At 46.7% G+C, this 18,400-nt stretch overlaps 2 long non-coding RNA genes across 3 annotated transcripts in view; both read left to right on the forward strand.

Annotated features, from left to right (window-relative positions):
• The window catches only part of LOC146490419 (uncharacterized), a 185,047-nt gene that overhangs the window by 91,696 nt on the left and 74,951 nt on the right, over positions 1-18,400 (forward strand). The window lies entirely within an intron of this gene.
• Positions 4,909-6,889, forward strand: LOC146490420 (uncharacterized). Of its 2 annotated transcripts, none has more exons than XR_014872759.1 (3): positions 4,909-5,111; positions 5,502-5,624; positions 5,709-6,889. It is a non-coding gene; the product is annotated as an uncharacterized LOC146490420 (long non-coding RNA). The 2 variants fall into 2 exon arrangements; XR_014872758.1 differs by having other exon boundaries at positions 4,910-5,111; positions 5,779-6,889.

Genomic DNA, 18,400 nt, shown 5'->3' on the forward strand with positions numbered 1-18,400 from the left:
TACCCGGACTGTTCCCATCGGAGCTTGCAGTGTCTTCTGGGGTCGGGCCCTGGATGCTGGTACAAGTACGGCACCAAAGAGCGACGTCTTCCCTCATGTGATACCAATACAATCTGGTTCGTAGTCTGGCCACAGTCCTCTCGACACCAAAATGTCCACCCATTGGCCCTTCGTGCATCTGGCCCATCACTTCTGGTTGTAGCTTGCGTGGCTGTACGATTTGGGGATAGAACTGGGTCTCGTCAAGGCAGTAGAAGCGACGGACCAGAACTCCACCTCTGAAGTAGAGCCGTTTCCATTGAGCCCAGTATGTCTTAGTGGCTGGGCTGCATGGTGAAACAATAGTCCATGGGGGGCGCTCACTGCTGGCCTCCATCCAGGCGCGTATGGGTGCAATGTCTGCATCAGCGTCCTGGGCTTGGCTCAGCTCCCCCATGGTCCAGCCGTGAAACAAAGAAGCAGTATCAAGGGTTTTTGCCACATATACTTTCTCAGTCAGCTTTACAGTGTGTGTATTAGTGTAAATGTTCTGATGTGATAAGTCTGTTCTAGTGTGAATTATCTGTTCTGAGATGTCTGTGTTGTCTGTGTTGCCTTTGAAAGGCCGTCCAAGGAGGTACTGGCGAAAATGGGACGTGAAATCCACGACGGCTAGTAGTTCACGTCGTGTGTTGCAATAGTTTTGTTCAGTTCTTGATAGCTTACGACTGCCATATGCCAGCACATGTTCCACGCCCTGTTGCATCTGTGACAGCACCGCGCCGATGCCAGTGTCGCTGGCATCAGTGTTTAGTGTCATTTCTCCATGGTCAAGTGGATAGCCAAGAACAGGGGCAGAGGTGAGTTGACACTTCAGCTTGTCGAAAGCTGCTTGGTGCTCAGCATACCACTGAAAATGTGCGTTTTTCTTGTTCAGGTTGTGCAGGGGTTCGGCTATAGAGGCAAAATCTTTCACGAACCAGCGATAATATGAGGCCAGGCCGATGAAGCGTCTGACCTCCTGGATGGACGGAGGTGTGGGCCACATCTGAACTTTTTGAAATTTGCTGGGGTCGGTAGCCACACCATACTCGGATACCACATGGCCAAGATAAGCAACTTCGCGGCGAAAGAGGCAGCATTTGGCAGGTTTCAGTTTCAAGTTAGCTTGTTGAAGTCTATAAAATACCTGGCCAAGCCGTTGCAGCATCCCCGACACGTCCTTAGCCAGCATGATGATGTCGTCCAAGCAGACCAGGCAGGTCTCCCACTGCATGCCAGCCAGGACGCGGTCCATCAGCCGCTGGAACGTCGCCGGGGCATTGCATAGTCCAAATGGCATGACGTTCCACTCAAAGAGGCCTGTCCTAGTGCAGAAAGCGGCGGCCCTGCGTGCTCTAGGCGTCAGCTCAACCTGCCAGTAGCCTGATGCGAGGTCTAATGTGCTGAACCATCTGGCAGTTGAGAGTGTGTCCAGCGTATCCTGGTTGTGGGGCAGCGGGTAGGCGTCTGTTATGGTGCGGTCGTTGAGAGCCATGTAGTCAATGCAGAGACGGTATGTCCCATCTTTCTTCCGCACCATAACGATGGGCGAGGGCCCAGCTGCTGCAGCTGCATTGGGTGAGACCGCTCTGTAGGCCGTCGTAGATCTGCTGATCGGCATCTTGCTGCTTTTCCCCTGCCATTCTTCGTGGATGTTGTTTGACTGGGTCACCAGGACGGGTTATGATGTCATGCTGCACAAGGCTGGTTCGGCCCAGGTCAGCAGGCCCTGTAGAAAACACATGTCCATAAGTGAAATGGTAAATGGCCTGTATTTGTATAGCGCTTTACTAGTCCCTAAGGACCCCAAAGCGCTTTACACAACCAGTCATCCACCCATTCACACACTGGTGATGGCAAGCTACATTGTAGCCACAGCCACCCTGGGGTGCACTGACAGAGGCGAGGCTGCCGGACACTGGCGCCACCGGGCCCTCTGACCACCACCAGTAGGCGAAGTGTCTTGCCCAAGGACACAATGACCGAGACTGCCCAAGCAGGGGCTCGAACCGGCAACCTTCCAATTACAAGGCGAACTCCCAACTCTTGAGCCACGATCGCCCCCCCTAAGTGCTAAGCAAGCGTTTCAGTTGGAGCTGTTCATAGTCATTGAGGTCTGTGGAGCTCTGGGCATAGAGCTCCTGCAGGTGCAGCGGAACCACAGGAGGGCTGGTCAGTGAGTCTGCAGCTGGAGAGACCATGGAGGGTTCCACGGCCTCAGCTGGCTGGAGGAGCCCGGCAATGGATCCTTCTGTAATTGTTACTGCTTTATTGCCGAGGTTAAAAAGGCAAAGTGGGACAGCTTTGGAAGGCTGCACGTTGACTAGGACTCTGGCGATAAGTACTTTCTGCTTCTCAACAGAAGCATCATGGGACTAAGCATCATGTCACCTTGAGCTGCTGCACCAGGATGGACATTGCCTTTCACCATATACTCTTGCCCCGGTTCCACCACCACAGTTCTAGCTATTCTCACTGCGTGTGACTTTGTACTGGCTTCGGTTTGGTAGTAGAGCACCTCTTCACCGAACAGGATAATGCGGCGTTTGCCAAAATCAAGACGTGCTTCAGCTTGAGTGAGAAAGGGATGCCCAAGCAGCACCTCATTTTCTGCTATATCTGCCACCAGGAAATCAACATCCACCTGTCAATTGTTGATATTGACAGATATCTGGGCTTCACCTAGCACCGGCACGTCCCCAGGTCCCACACCAAGCAAGGTCTCAACAACTGAGGGCTGTAGTGGTGGCCTCACGTCTGGGTGGATGGAGTTGTAGTAGGGCAGCGGCAGCACGCTCCTCCAGGCCCCACTGTCCAAAACAGCACATGCCTCCACTTCGTAGAGGCGCATGGGGATACTCATTTCTTGGCTTTGGCACTTAAGGTGGAGCACGGTGGGTTTTGGGCTGTCCCAAGGGCTACTGTTCAATGTTAAGGCCTTGGTGGTTTTGTGAGGGGAAGGGCACTGCTTCTGGACATGGCCCCAACCTTGACAGTTATGGCAGCGAACCCCACTCCTTTTAAAGTTTCTGTGATTGTTCGGTGTTGTCGAGGGTGTATGTGGGACAAAATGATTCGGTGAGGGGCTAGCTTCAGGTGCATGCTCAGCAACAGGCTCATCTTTGTCTTTTTCTCTGACAACGGCAGCTCGGGGCCGGCGTTAAGCTGCGTTACGGACTCCTTGCTGCATGGCACTGGTTACATAAGATGCAGCCCTTTTAGTGGTTTTGTGTCGGTGGGCTATTTCGTATGCACAGGCAAGTGTGGCTGGGTGCCTCTCTAGCAACTTCTGTACTATTTCTGCATCACCCAGCCCATTGGTGAAAACTTCAACAGCTATAGACTTGTTCAATCTCTGCTCTATCACCATATGCAACAGCCACTTTCCCATAAATGTCATCTCTGAAAACATGCAGGGCCTCACCAGGTTTACGCACTCGCTGCCTCAGTTCTACAGCAACAGCAGCTGCATGGTCAGAAGAAGGGCCATATGCAGTTTCCAGTTCGTCCACCAGGCGGCGGTAATCCCATTTGGATCAGCGGGGATTTCTGTGGATAATGGCCCCTGGTGCTCCAACTAGGCAGAATTTAAGCTGTCATTGTTTTTTCTGACCAATAGTTGGCTTCAGCGCAGCTCTCAAACATGTGCAGAAATTCCTTCCACAGTGTGGTGCTGTCATTTTGGCCCGGACGTAGGGTGGGGACTCTCTCTCTAGATTCTAGAGTCTGGATAGTGGATTTTCATTTGGGGAGTAGGAGCTGGATAGTAGTTCATGCTGGTGCCTGTGTTTCTCTCACGGCCGTAGCTGCGGCATTCAGCATCAAGGAAGGGATTCATGCGGGAAAACTGCGGCTGGGCAGGACCATCGGGCGGCGCGAATACACCCTCTCCATTAGTGTGTGTGTTAGCACAACTTTCAGCACACAGGAATGGGTTCATATGTTCGTATTCAGTCACAGCTCTGTCTCTGTTAGCTTCCCTAACGCTCGCGGCACCATCGGAGACACTGGTCAGCGATATGAATGGGTTGGAGTAATTGGTCTCAAGTCCGTAGTTTTCACGAGAATGGCGAGCAGCGGCCAGCGCGAGTTAGCTTAGCTACGGGCCAATACACTTGTAATTACGGTTAATCATTAGCCACTTTAGCCTGTCGGTTTTTCTCAGTGCTCACCACTCCTTTAACAACGTGAGAGGGTCCCTTCGTGGTCGCCAGTGTTAACCATTCCTCGCCGTCAGTCCCCTGACCGTGGTCGGGAGATGCGAGGGGAGATGCTTCCTCCAGGGCCGAAGTTTGTCCTGAACTCCCTTCACTTTTATGGAGTAGTGAGGCAGACAGAAATCAGCCGGGACACCGGGGAGTACTGAAGAGATGAGGTTTTAATAACAGTACTGCACACTTCGAAAACACACTGCATAGGCTGTAGCCCGTTAGAACGCTGCTCCCGGTCGCCCTCTCTACCCAGGACACACTCTCTATGTCTTTTTTTTCCTCTTCCGCTCCCCGCGTTTCCTTCATGCGCATGCTCACACACACATCACATACACTCCTTACTGCACCCAGCCACACACAAGACGGCAATTCCCGCAACACTACCCCCACTCTGGATGGCAATTAAACAATAATTCCACTCCAGCATTGTAATGCATAAAACTGGTACACAATCCCCTTTACCACTTGGAGCCCACAGGAGATAAAAGTGTTAGCCATTACCGCATATAAGGTGAGGTATAGTATCAACTAGTGCACTTCAGTGACAAAGACATTGACTCAAGAAAGGTGTATATACATGTGCAAAATAAAGCATTTCAAGTGCTGTTAAGTAGAAAAGAAATTACACAATTGTAACTATTACATGGCGACCGGGAATAACTAACTTATCCTAGCATCTAAGAATGGATGGTGGCCCTGGTGCCCCCTCATAAGGTCCAGCAGTCCTACTGTCCATCCAACAGCTCCTTCTCCCCTCTTACAGCCCCTATGGGAGCTCCATCTGTGGTGGCTACAGGCCTTACAGCTACAGCTACGGTGGCGGCTACAGCCTGGGAGGATACAGACACACACCTCACCTTGAGGACGTCCCCCCAGCAGGTTTGTGCAGCAGGCTGAAGAGATGGACCAACAAGCACTCACATATTCATATGAGTACATTTAGTTGTTTTGAGAGGTGTACTCAACACAGGAAAGTGGCTGCAGGTGCTAATTGTTTTGAGTTAAAAGTAATTAAGGCTGCTGTTGCAAAGTTTGATAATAGAATCTGAAGCTGGTAATGTTCAGGGCTGCAGTACACGTGTAAAGATGAGTCTGCTTGTATGACATCATATGTGCCTTTGTGTAACTCAGTGGCAAATAAATTGGGTACCATAGCTCCATATGCCATTAGTTACTTTACAAGTGTAAGGAAAAGCAGAAGGACTTGTTTTTGGTTAAGACCAGTTAAAATGATGAATGTCTTTCATTCAGTTTCCTTGCTTGGTTTAGACACTAACTGGGCGAGCGAGGAGGACGACCACGTGGTGGCCAGAGGAGAATATGACTTTACAGCTGCTTCTCAGGAGGAGCTTTCTATGCAAGCTGGAGAGATGCTCAACCTCGCTCCTAAAGGTGATGAGCTTTTTACTGGCTGCAGGACATTTGATTCTGAGTGCTTTGACCCAAAACCTTCTATTTTTGTTTTCCTTATCTGAGAAATAACAGATGAGGGCTCTTCTTTTGTGTGAGCGTGCCCCATGTTTACAACTATCTCCCTCGTGTTTAGAGCTACAGCCCCGTGTGCGTGGCTGGCTCCTGGCCAGCGTGGACGGTGAGACCACCGGCTCGTCCCAGCAAACTATGTTAAGATCCTCAGCAAGAGAAGAGACCGCCGGGCCACAGATGTGGAGAGGCTCGCTCAGGCCCAGCAGGCGAACATGCAGGCACCCCAAACAACCTCAGCTGCACAAATCTGTGTCTCTCCTGCAGCCCATAAACGTACAGCATCTACCCGCATCATGTACAGTACATGAATGACCCGTCTCGTCAGATTCATTAGGCTCAGCTGTGTCCCCCTCCTGTGTGCAGTTTCCTCGTTTCCCTCTGTGTGTATTTATAGTAGTGATGGCCAAACAAAGCTTTCTGAAGCTTGTGTTGAAAAACGATTCATTACTGGAAGCTTTTTAACACAGTCCTCTGTGGTGACATCTGGTGGTCAAAAATATGAAGAGCAGCTTGAATCTACAAAAAAACTGAACTGCTTCATTATGATTGCCCACTCTGCAGAGTGGAATTCACAATTGGACGTCACTGATCACGTGACTGTGGCCAAACGAATCGAGCATCGACAGAGTGCTTCTGAAGCGGTGTGTTGGTGTTTTTGACACACGCGCCGGAGCGTCAGCTTCAAGCGGGCCATCACTAATTTATAGCATTCGTCCTCTTGTGTGCGTTACTGGTCCGTCTGTGTTCCTCCATGCTGTTTTTCCTGCTTGTCATCCTTCGTGTTTTAACTCCATTCCCTCGTGTCCAGGTTTCTTATTTGGTTCTCAGCTTTTCCAGTTTAGGTTTTCCTAGTTTTGTTTCTCGCCTCCCTCGCCTTTGTTTGTATGTCACTCTCCATAAATAAAGCTCACTCACATCAGCAGTGCCTGCATCTTGGGTCCTCCATTCATATCTCAACACGCAAACCCTGAAATTTATTGTGTAGTTACATACTGCTAGGAAGTGCTGACAAAATAGGAAATTATGATGCTATTTATGTAGAGGCACAGTACCAACACAGAACAGCGGGGACACAGAACCAAAACCTAAGAACTAACATCACACATCAAGAAATCAAAGATTAATAAAACAAAACAGAAAACACTGAGCCAGCGACCCAGGACCGTGACATTCAGTTTTTCAGGGAGTAATCAAAGCAAACATTTGTTTCTTTTTATGAATAAGAGATTTCCTTTATGTGTTACGTGATGGTGTAAGTTCCAGCACAGCTCATTTAGTTTGCAGAAGTGCTCCGAGGCCCCTATCTGTCTGACCACTGCGACATACTGAAACAACTGACGACAACTCGACAACAACTCGACAGGAAGACGCATTCCAGAGACTCAAAGAGACTATAGCAGAGGCTCCAGTCCTGAAATACTACTGCCCAGAGGAAGAGCTGACAGTACAATGACGCTTCTGATAAAGGGTTAGGTGTGGCACTCATGCAGACGGGTAAGCCTATGGCTTTTGCGAGTAGAGCACTTACACGTACAGAGCAAGGTTATGCCCAGATCGAAAAGGAGCTTTTGGCTGTAGTTTTCAGTATGGAGAAGTTTCATCAGTACACATATGGTCGTAAAGTGGTAGTACACAGTGATCACAAACCCTTAGAGACCATTGTAAGAAAACCGCTTTTGAGCGCACCCAAACGGTTGCAAAGGATGCTTATGCGCATTCAGAAATATGACATAGATGTGGTGTATGTGCCAGGCAAAGACATGTTATTAGCAGACACGTTGAGTAGGGCATATCTTCCAGAGTGCTCACCACAGGGCTCCATAGAGGAGGAAATAGAAAGCATTAACATGGTCACTCATGCAACCATCTCACCTGACAGACTAAACAGCATAAGGACTGCTACACAGGAGGACAAAGCACTACAGATCCTCATAGATACAATTCACAGAGGTTGGCCGACTGACAAAAGAGACACTTACAGTGACATCAGAACATTCTTCTCATTCCAGGATGAACTGAGTAGTCAGGATGGACTTGTGTTTAGAGGTGAACGTGTTGTTGTCCCGACTACCATGAGACAGGAGATCATAGCTAGACTACACTCGACACACCTAGGTGTAGAAGGTTGTCTAAGGAGAGCCAGAGAGTGTGTGTATTGGCCAGGCATGAATGAACAAGTTAAGACTTATGTGACTAAGTGTGACATCTGCAGGTCAGTTGACTACAGACAGCAGAAAGAGGCCTTGGTCCCACATGAGATCCCGACTAGACCATGGGCTAAGGTGGGCTCAGACCTGTTTATGTTTGACAACAAGGACTACCTTATCACAGTGGACTACTATTCAAACTTCTGGGAAATTGACTATCTCCCGGACACTAAGTCCACCACAGTGATTAGAAAGTTGAAGGCTCACTTTGCCAGACAGGGGATCCCGGAAATTGTTGTTTCAGATAATGGACCACAGTATTCTTTTTCTGAGATTTAGTCAACTGTGGGATTTCCAGCACAAAACATCTTCACCAGGTTACCCTCAGAGTAATGGGAAGGCTGAATCAGCAGTGAAGACAGCAAAGAGGCTGCTGCTAAAGGCAAAAATGGCGGGGCAGGACCCGTATCTTGCGATTCTGGACCATCGCAACACACCATCACAAGGCCTGGAGACCAGCCCAGCTCAAAGGCTGCTCAGCAGGAGGACACAGACGCTTTTGCCAAGCAGGACGAGCCTGCTAAGGCCAAAAGTCATTCCAGCCCTGCGGGAGTTGGAGATGAAACAGAAGCGCCAAAAATTGTGCTATGACCGATCAGCACGAGACATGGACTCTTTGAAGGTAGGGGACAGTGTCAGAGTTCAGCCTTTTGACCGCCATTCCACTTGGAGCAGGGGAGTGGTGATTGGGACTGTTGACCCGAGGTCCTATGAGGTTCAGTTGGACTCTGGAAGTGTCCTGAGGAGGAATCGGAGGCACCTGAGACTTGCAGGCGTGATGGATCAAGAAAATTCAATTACAGACACTGGGGCACTGAGCAGCTCGGTGACAGCTCCTTCAGAAACTCGTGGGCAGCAGATCAAGACTGATGAGGTATCAGGGGGTGTCAGGACAAGGTCAGGCCGCAAAGTGGTTCCACCACTTCGGTACAAGGACTATGTTACATAATGAAGATTTATTGTTTATTGTTTGAGGGGAAGAGTTGTGTATTCTGTGGAAATTGATGTTCCCTACAGCTTGCAGAAATGTACATGTTTGAATAGTGGAATGCTTTTGTATTCTTTGAGTGTTTCATATTGTTTTCTCCCTCAATAAGAAGAAGGACAAATCAAAACAAAAAAAGGACTTCTGTTTTTTCCAAAAAAACAAAAAAAGAGAAGGGATGTAATAATGTGAATTATTGTTTGCAAGATGGTTTGTTCCACAATGGATTGTGTTGCTGCACGGACGTTTTAGAGTGACACACAAGTAAGGATTGTTAGGCTGTATGTTGCTGTTGTACATGGCACAGGACCAATCTGAGTCGCATGACTTGTTAATAAAACTTACTACCCCGTTGGGTAGGAAATAGATATTCTGGAGTCTGTCGTGAATGAGACCAGAATATAACACCTATGAAACACATGATTGAAATAATCTAATAAATTACAGGGGTGCAGTAGCTGTAGTATGACTTTTTGTTCTCATGCTGCATGACGACTTTACTTTTTTCTTTTTTTGGTGGGAGGAAGTTGACATCTCAGTCCATTGTGACGTGCAGATCTTTGACTGGCTTATGAACTCCGTCAGGAGGAACTCAACAGGAGAGGGAAACAAGGACAAACAAACCCGGCTTGGTAAAAAGGAACAAGAACAGAAAAAATCAACATCATTACACATCCCTGAGCTGTATGACAATACAGCAACATGACAATGATCCAAAACACACCGCCCGGGCAACAAAGGAGTGGCTCCGTAAGAAGCATTTGAAAGTCCTGGAGTGGCCTAGCCAGTCTCCAGACCTCAACCCCATAGAAAATCTGTGGCGGGAGTTGAAAGTCCGTGTTGCTCGGCGACAGCCCCAAAACATCACTGCTCTTGAGAAGATCTGCATGGAGGAATGGGCCAAAATACCAGCTACTGTGTGTGCAAACCTGGTAAAGACCTATAGTAAATGTTTGACCTCTGTTATTGCCAACAAAGGTTATGTTACAAAGTATTGAGTTGTATTTTTGTTATTGACCAAATACTTATTTTCCACCCTGATTTACGAATAAATTCTTTACAAATCCTACCATGTGAATTCATGGATTTTTTTTTTCACATTCTGTCTCTCACAGTTGAAGTGTACCTCTGGTGCAAATTACTGACCTCTGTCATCATTTTAAGTGGGGGAACTTGCACAATCGGTGGCTGACTAAATACTTTTTTGCCCCACTGTATGTGTAAAAAGAAAATGTACAAGCTGTCAAAACTGTTTCTGATAAAATGAAGAGACTGATATATTAAATATTTGTTTATTGGGTAAGAAAATCATACCATGTCGTAACTGCTTTAAGTCATACAGAATAAATATCAGAGCCTTAAACTGGCTGACTTCTGCTAAATGGGTCAAACTGGGCAGAAAGTATACAAATGCATATCATCCTTATAGAATATGATGTAACACTATAGATCAACTTACCTCAGAATATATAAAGCATATAAACATTTACAGCAATATGATGCAACAAACACAGCAGTGCTACTAATCCAAAATACTCAGCTTCATAGAACTGAAACAAACATTTATTTTTAGGTCGATTCTGCTGCTGACACATACTTTAGGTTTCTGAATATTAAACTTGTTGCTGCCTTTCATAGTGTGTAACTTGAAGGCCCTGAGTACTTTCTCCCACACTGAAAACACTGGAATGATAAAACTATTTGAACATTACCTAATAAGACTGATTCAGGACAGACAAATAGTTATGCTAAACTTTTATAGCAGTCCTTCACAAACAGGGAACAGTCTGTCTATTCTCTCCGTCTGTCAGCTGATGCTGGTTCTTCCTCCTCCTCTTCCTCACACACTGAGTTTGTCCTGGTGGATCATCAGGGGTGCAAAGCCTCACAGATGATGTGCAGCAGTGGGTCCCTCAGTCTGTCCTCACTCTGGACACTTGCAGTTGTCATACATGGAAATCAAATGTGTGATAAGCTGCAGGATTCAAACACAAGTGTAATTTATAAATACATGTTCATACTTTTATTACACAATCAGAGAGAAAGAAACAGAGAGAGAGTGCAGGACAGACAGACAGGTGACAGTCTCAGGTGTTTACACTGCTACAAAACAGCACAAAAGAAGGAGGATTTAGTGTTTGTGTTATTACGAGTGCTAAACAAGAAGAGTTCCCAGCTGGTACAGTGGACACATGTGTGACTCCTGTGATTAAAGCATCTTTCTTCCAGCGTAACGAGTGAACCGTCAGCTCGTTCAAACACACGTTAAAGTCCGTGTGGCTCGACACCACCGAACAGAGGCAGCAATTTAACATAGCTAACATTAACAGTGCAGTGAATCCTGCTTGTGCCATGATATTCAGGACTGCAAACCGAGCAGCATCACTGACTTTCAGCTTGTTGTGTTTGTGGATATATGACTGACTTTAATTATCCATAAAATCATCACATTCTTTGTAAGATTAAGGTCGACTATTGAACGGCGTATATTTTGAAGTAAAGGCTTTAAAACCAAGTTAGTACAAACATCACTAATGTCACATAGCTTTCCCGACATGTGGCCAACAGTAATGTTTTGATGTTCTTCATTATTAAACATTTGCGCATAAATAAGTGACATAATATTCATTGCTTACTTTTGAAAGTTTATTCTTCGGCCGCTCCATTTTTTTCAGAAAAATTATCTACACCACTGCCGCGCTATGAAGTCTGGGATATGTTGGGCCATAAAAGCTACAGCGACCCATCCTTAAAATTCAGGGAAATGAAGGAAGCATTTGAGGGCCGCATTTCGAGCAGCCTTTGAATTGGGACATCCTTCATCGCGTCGCTGTGACGTAATCGGTCTTGAAATGCAGCCTTTAAGGCTGCAGACCCTGGCTGTGTCCTTCAAAAGAGACTCTACGCCAGGGATGTCAAACTCCAGGTCTTGAGGGCCGGTGTCCTGCAGGTTTTAGATCTCACCCTGGGTCAACACACCTGAATCAAGTGATCAGTTCATTACCAGGCCTCTGGAGAACTTCAAGACATGTTGAGGAGGTAATTTAGCCATTTAAATCAGCTGTGTTCGATCAAGGACACATTTAAAACCTGCAGGACACCGGCCCTCGAGGCCCGGAGTCCGACACCTGTGCTCTACGCGTTCTCAAACGAGGCTCAAAAGGCAAGGTTAGGGAAGCCATGAACTTGGCCTTATCAGTGAGAGATCGGGCCACGTAAGCTTTATGACCTCCATTGGCAGATGATACTCTGGCTTAGTGGGTGGATCCACTGTGCATGTGGCAGGTAGGACTACGTTTTTAAGAGCATGATACATGGGAGAAATGCTGTGGCATGCACTTATTTCAAGCAACAATCAATTATTTCAAGCAACAATCAAGCAATATCCACCAGCCACGTGACCAACCCAACACCAGCAGTTGGCTCAAACAGACTCAAACGAACGTTCATGAAAAGTGGGAACTTCTGCCAAACCACGTGGCCAACAGATAAGGCATCTGACTTCGGATCAGAAGATTGAGGGTTCGAGTCCCTTCGTGGTTGGTTGTGAGTACTTGAGGAACAGGCATGCGATCCCAGTTTGTTCGCAGCAGGCCGACCTCGGATCCTTTATGTCATCCAAAATTGCTACGCTGTTGTCAATTTCATGTCCTTCAACAGAGACTCTACGAGTTCTCAAACGAGGCTCGAATTGCCAGGTTGGGGACTGAAGCCATGAACTTGGCCTTATCAGTGCCAGGCTCGAGTCATCTTGGCTTAGAAGCAACCATAGAAAGTCAATAACATGCCATGACCTCAAGCGACACGGGTGAAAAAATCGACCCTAACCCCATCAGGCCGGGATCTTTGTGTGGAGTCTGCATGTTCTCTCCAGCTTCCTCCCACAGTCTAAAGACGATGTGAATGGTTGTCTGTGTGTTAGCCCTGCCACGGGCTGGCGACCTGTCCAGGGTTGACCCCGCCTCTCGCCCTATGACAGCTGTGATAGGCTCCAGCCCCCCACGACCCTGATAAGTGGAAGAAGGTGGACGGACTTTGATGACCTCAGTGGACGCCAGTTAACCTCTGAATGGATTGTTAACACTGGGCCACTCTACATGCCTGTTTCCAGTTATCGTGTTTACAGACACAGTGACACCAATGCTACCAAACACAGAAGCTGCTTGGCAGAAGTTATGTCACATTATTGTAACTGAGAAACGTCACAGCATTGCTCACAATGTGAGGGCGGGGCTGCAATAACCCTGCTGTGCTTTCTAATGTTTCATATTAAGACTAATCTGTGTTGACCTTTCTCTGATTATTGTTTCATAATGAAGAAAGGTCAGATATTACCAAACACATATGAAAAACTCATCTAAACAACAAATAAATGTCTTGGAGACAGCAGCTAATCAGATATTTTAATTGTCGGGTTTGGAATCAGCGCATTAAAATAATAAGAAACAGCACTTTATATGTGAAACAGTCGACTTCTGAAAAGTCCAGCAGAGTAAGACAAGCAGGTGAACAGCAGCAGTATATCATGAAGCCTTTTATGGGCATGTTGGATGACAACAGCCATTTTTATGTTTCCTGTTCTTGTATAATTTACCAAGAAACAGTTGCACAAATGAACCAGAGAAACCCACACAGTGTTTTAAAATTGAGTTGCAAACATGTTTTCTTTTATTAGCACGTCAAGCTGCACCCTGAAGACGAGCACGAGCTGCGTCTGCTCACAGAGACTCAGAGATGTGATTGAAAGGAGCTGAAGGATGGTTTTGGTTTATTTTTTTACAAATGAGATGTTTTTCTTTTTTCTAATTCTCCATGTAACTTTGCACTGTCCACCGCTGTAACAAAACAAATTTCCCACGTGTGGGATTAATAAAGGTTATCTCATCTTATGTAATTTGACATATTTTGTTGTTTTTTTGTGTGTGTTTGTCTGTGTGAAGTTTTGATGTGTATCTGAAAAACACAATTTTGAAAACACTGGAAAACCTCAAGACATTTTTTCCTTGACTTTCTATGCAAACAAAAAATCCCACCAAGGCTTTTCAGTGTGAAATTTAGTGTGTATAGAAAATACCTGTGCCAGGTTGTCACCATCTAGTGGTGAACATGGCCTTACCACTACTTGGAGATTTCTTCATTTTGGAACTTGTGCATGCAGAGCAAATTCCACTGTTTGTGAAAATAGTCCTGATTGTGTATATCAGGGCAAAATGATTTCTTGTTGGAAGACTTTTCACAACACTGGAGTTTATAAGACACCTTCAATCGTACCACATCAGAGAGACTGATGATCTGTTGATATTCAAGCCTGGGGATGAGGTAGACTTTCATGCTTTGGACGCATACAGATGTGATGGCCAAGACATATATCGCGAGAAGATAAAATATCAGATCTGATGGCACTGATTATTCCCCTGAAGTGGTCTGCAAACTGCTTACAGAGTGAGTCTGTGGGGGTTCTTTGGGAGCTGTTAAAATCAGGGTTAAATAAATGATCTATGGTAGAAAAGAGGACCTTGGGATTATTTTTGTTATTGCTGATTATTTTGGCGAAGTATGAATTTCTTGAATTCCTTAATGTATTATTGTACATTTTAAGTTGCTCACAAAGTATTTGATGGTTAATTACATTTTTATTTTTTCCTCCATCTCCTTTCTGCTGCCCTGCAATTTCTTTTGAGTTTTTGGACTTCTTCATTTCTCCAGGGTGATACATGTTTTACGTTAATCTTTTTGGTGGTGAGTGGAGCAACGGAGTCAAGGCTTTTCTTCAGTTTGCTGATAAAATGATTAAAAATAAAATCACAGGGTGCAGGTAAAATCACAGGGGGGCATTCGTCTAAAACCCTGGTAAAATTTGCAGCCATTTCAGAGGTTAGATAGTGCCTCCTCACAGTTCGCACTGAGGTCTCCCGCTGAATAAAACCGGTGATGTTAAAAAACACACAGTAGTGGTCAGAGACAGCCAAGTCAACAACAGAGGACACACTGGCGGACAGCCCATGGGTGATGACCAGGTCCAGAGTGTGTCCTTTGTTGTGAGTCGGCTGCGTGACGTGCTGGGTAAAATCCAAACAGTGAAGAATGTTTAAGAATTCTTTTGATGCAGGGTCAGAAGGATTATCTATGTGCAGGTTAAAATCACCGGTTAAAATTACCGGTTAAAATTATCATATTATATTTTGAGTGTATTTTTGTTAAAGATTCTGAGAATTCCTTGATAAAAGCAGCACTGTCTTTAGGTGGTCTATAAATTGTGACAGATGAAACTGGAGGGCTGCTAAAAACAATAGCATGGAATTCAAAAGTGGTAAAATGATCAAATAAAATGTGTTTGGTGGTGAGTGTGTTGTTGGCTAAAGATGCAGTCCCACCACCTCTCTTACCACTTCTAATAGAAAAAGAGAAATTAAAATTTGGTGGGGAGGCCTCAGTGAGAACAACTGGTGCATCCGAACCCAGCCATGTTTCAGTTAAAAATAAACAGTCAAGTTTATTATCTAAAATTAAATAATTAATAATAAAAGACTTGTTCAACAGAGAGCGGACATTTAAAAGTGCCATACTGATCGAGACTGGATTTTTGACAATAGAGTTCAATGGATGTTGACATTTTTGAAGAGGCCGAAGGTTAATGTTTTTGAAGTTACTGGATTTATGATAATTCTGTTGCTCTCTGTTTGTGATTATGACGGGTATTGTGTTGACTGTGGGAGAGAGAGGTCCGAGTCCAGAGTTTCGTGTATTACTGTTAAAAGTGGAACAAATATAGGAGCTGGGACCAGGGGGACATCAGTCAGTGCCGGACAGATCAGCAGGTAATGTCGAGTTGGGGTAGTGACAGGGCGGTGTGCGGGAGTGCTGTACGCCAAATGCCAAATTGGCGGACAGCAAACGGCGTCCCCAGGCGTTGAGGTGAAGCCCGTCTGCTCCAAAAAGATGCCTCCTCTCCCAGAAGGCATCAAAATTGTTAATAAAACCCACGCCATGGGAGACACAGGCGGAGGAAAGCCAGGTGTTAAGGCTGAGCAGCCGGCTGAAACAGCCTATCCCTCTGCCACAGGTGGGGGTGGGCCCGGAGATAAAAGCACTCACCTGCAACTGACCAAGGAGGCTGAAGAGTTGGAGGAAGTCCAGCTTCAGCAGCTCAGATTGCTGTTTGGGGATGTCATTGGTGCCGATGTGGATGATGAGCTGAATGGCCTGTGGGTGGGATGCCAGAATGTTGGGAATTCTATCCACTATGTCGACAACGGTGGCTCCCGGGAACGACAGCATGAGCGCCCCCCTCATCCGCACGTTCCTGACGATGGAATCCCAGAGGACCAGCGTGGAGAGAGGAGGTGCCACCGGGGGCTGCTGGCCATCTGAGACGCCCGTGCCCCGGCACCGGGGGTGTTCAGATGGAGATGCGCCAGCCGGACCGCGTGAGTGACTCCCAGGTAGCCGCACTGTGTAGCCGCACTGTGGGTCCTCTTCTCCGAGGAGCCGGGGTAAAGCACAGCTCTCCGCGGTGAGTTTGCACCACAGCGTCGGGCTGCCCGCCATCTCCCACCACTACGGCTCTGGGGGCATAGTGGTGGAGATGGCACAGACCTCAGCGACACAGCGGGATGGCGAGGGCTAGCGGCCAGAGGAGAAAAGTCCACAGGATCCAGGACATTGAATTTATTCTCCAGTACTACCGTGCCGGAGGGGTGAGGGTGCGAGAGACGGATCCTCCTGGCCCCTCTGCAGCCAGCGCGCATCTCAACCACGGTCCATGGCGCTGGTTGGAGTGGAGTGGAACTGACCAGAACCTTGGGTTTGGCCCCTAGCTGAAACCAGGAGTTCTCGTCCGTGGCAGAAACACTAGCGACGCAAGTTGAGAGCCTGTGTTGACATTTGGCGGGATCTTGGGACACAGCAGCTGGGTGGTGCACTGTGTCGGCTAACTCAGCGCTAGTAGCGGTGGTTTGAGCTTTGCCAAGGAGGAGCGTGCACGCATTTTCTTGTCTTCAATCTCTGATCTTCATAAGTGTCAGACTTTTTTAACTGTTAATTTTAAAATGAAGCAGAAGGCAGAAGACATATAGAGTTGCTCAGCTGTCAGTTTTCCTTTTATGATGGAGATGCTGCGAGATTTACTTGGCTTAAACTCCATTCTTGCCCATTCTATGTTTTTCTGGAGCTTTTGTAACAATCAACTAGTACACGGTTTTGTTGTCATAATGATGGTGATGTCATCCTCATCGTCCACTGCCGGTTCAGATAGAGGGGGAGGAGGTGGAGGTGGTTAACAAGTACAAGTACCTCGGGCTGTGGGTGGACAACAAACTGGACTGGTCATGCAACACAGAGCACCTGTACAAAAAAGCCCAAAGCCGACTGTACTTCCTCAGGAGGCTGAGGTCTTTTAACATCTGCAGGAAGCTCCTGTTGGATGTTTTACCAGTCGGTGGTTGCTGGAGTACTTTTCTATGCTGTGGTGTGCTGGGGGAGCAGCACAGCAAAGAAGGACTCATCCAGGCTGGAAAAACTGATCAGGAAGGCTGGCTCTGTGGTCGGCATGAAGCTGGACACTCTGGTGACAGTGGCAGAGAGAAGGACACTAAAGAAACTGCTGGACATTATGGACAATGCTGGGCATCCTCTGCACACAGCCATAAACAACCAGAAGAGTCTGTTCAGTGACAGGTTGCTTCTCCCAAAGACAAGAACCAACAGACTTAAAAACTCCTTTGTCCCACACGCCATCAGACTGTTTAACTCCTCTCTGGAGGGGAGAGGGAGGGGAAACAGGAGGACAAAGGAGGGGGGAACAACTAAGCGTAGTGCCTCTTCATTTCACTGTGCAATTACCTTTTGTGCAATACTTTTTGTTAATAGTCAGCGGTGCAATAGACTCTATACTTGAAATGTGCAATTCACTTGTATTTTTATTCCTATTTATTCTATTTATCCCCTTTGTATATTTTATCTATATATGTCTTTGTATATATATATATATATATATATATATATATACACAAAATTGTAAATCCTGAAAGTAGGTCTTGACAAGTCCTGTGATGTGGTTTGGTACGCTGAAATAGTTGAAGGCCATCCACATGATCTTGTGCAGGACTGACCCAAAGGCGTTGGCAAGGTCTAAAAAGACCACGTGAAGGTCTCTTCGTTCTTTCTTGGCAGTTTGAATCTGGTGCCAGATGACGCTTGCATGCTCCAGACATCCCGAGAAGCCCCGGATGCTGGCCTTCTGCACTGATGTGTCAATATAGTTGTTTCTTTGCAGGAAAGTAGATAGTCTTTGGGCCAAGACACTGAAGAAGATCTTTCCCTCTACGTTCAGCAGGCTGATCTGGCGAAACTGGCTGATGGATGAGGAGTTCTTCTCCTTAGTGATCAGAATACCTCCTGCTCTTCGCCAAGCCTTTGGAATCACTCCTTTCTACCACGCTACCTTCATCAGCTTCCACAGGTATTTGAAGACTCGTGGGGTGTTTTTATAG

Source organism: Neolamprologus multifasciatus, unplaced genomic scaffold (genome assembly GCF_963576455.1).
Source record: "Neolamprologus multifasciatus unplaced genomic scaffold, fNeoMul1.2 chr13_unloc_2, whole genome shotgun sequence".
Taxonomy (NCBI): Eukaryota; Metazoa; Chordata; class Actinopteri; order Cichliformes; family Cichlidae; genus Neolamprologus; species Neolamprologus multifasciatus.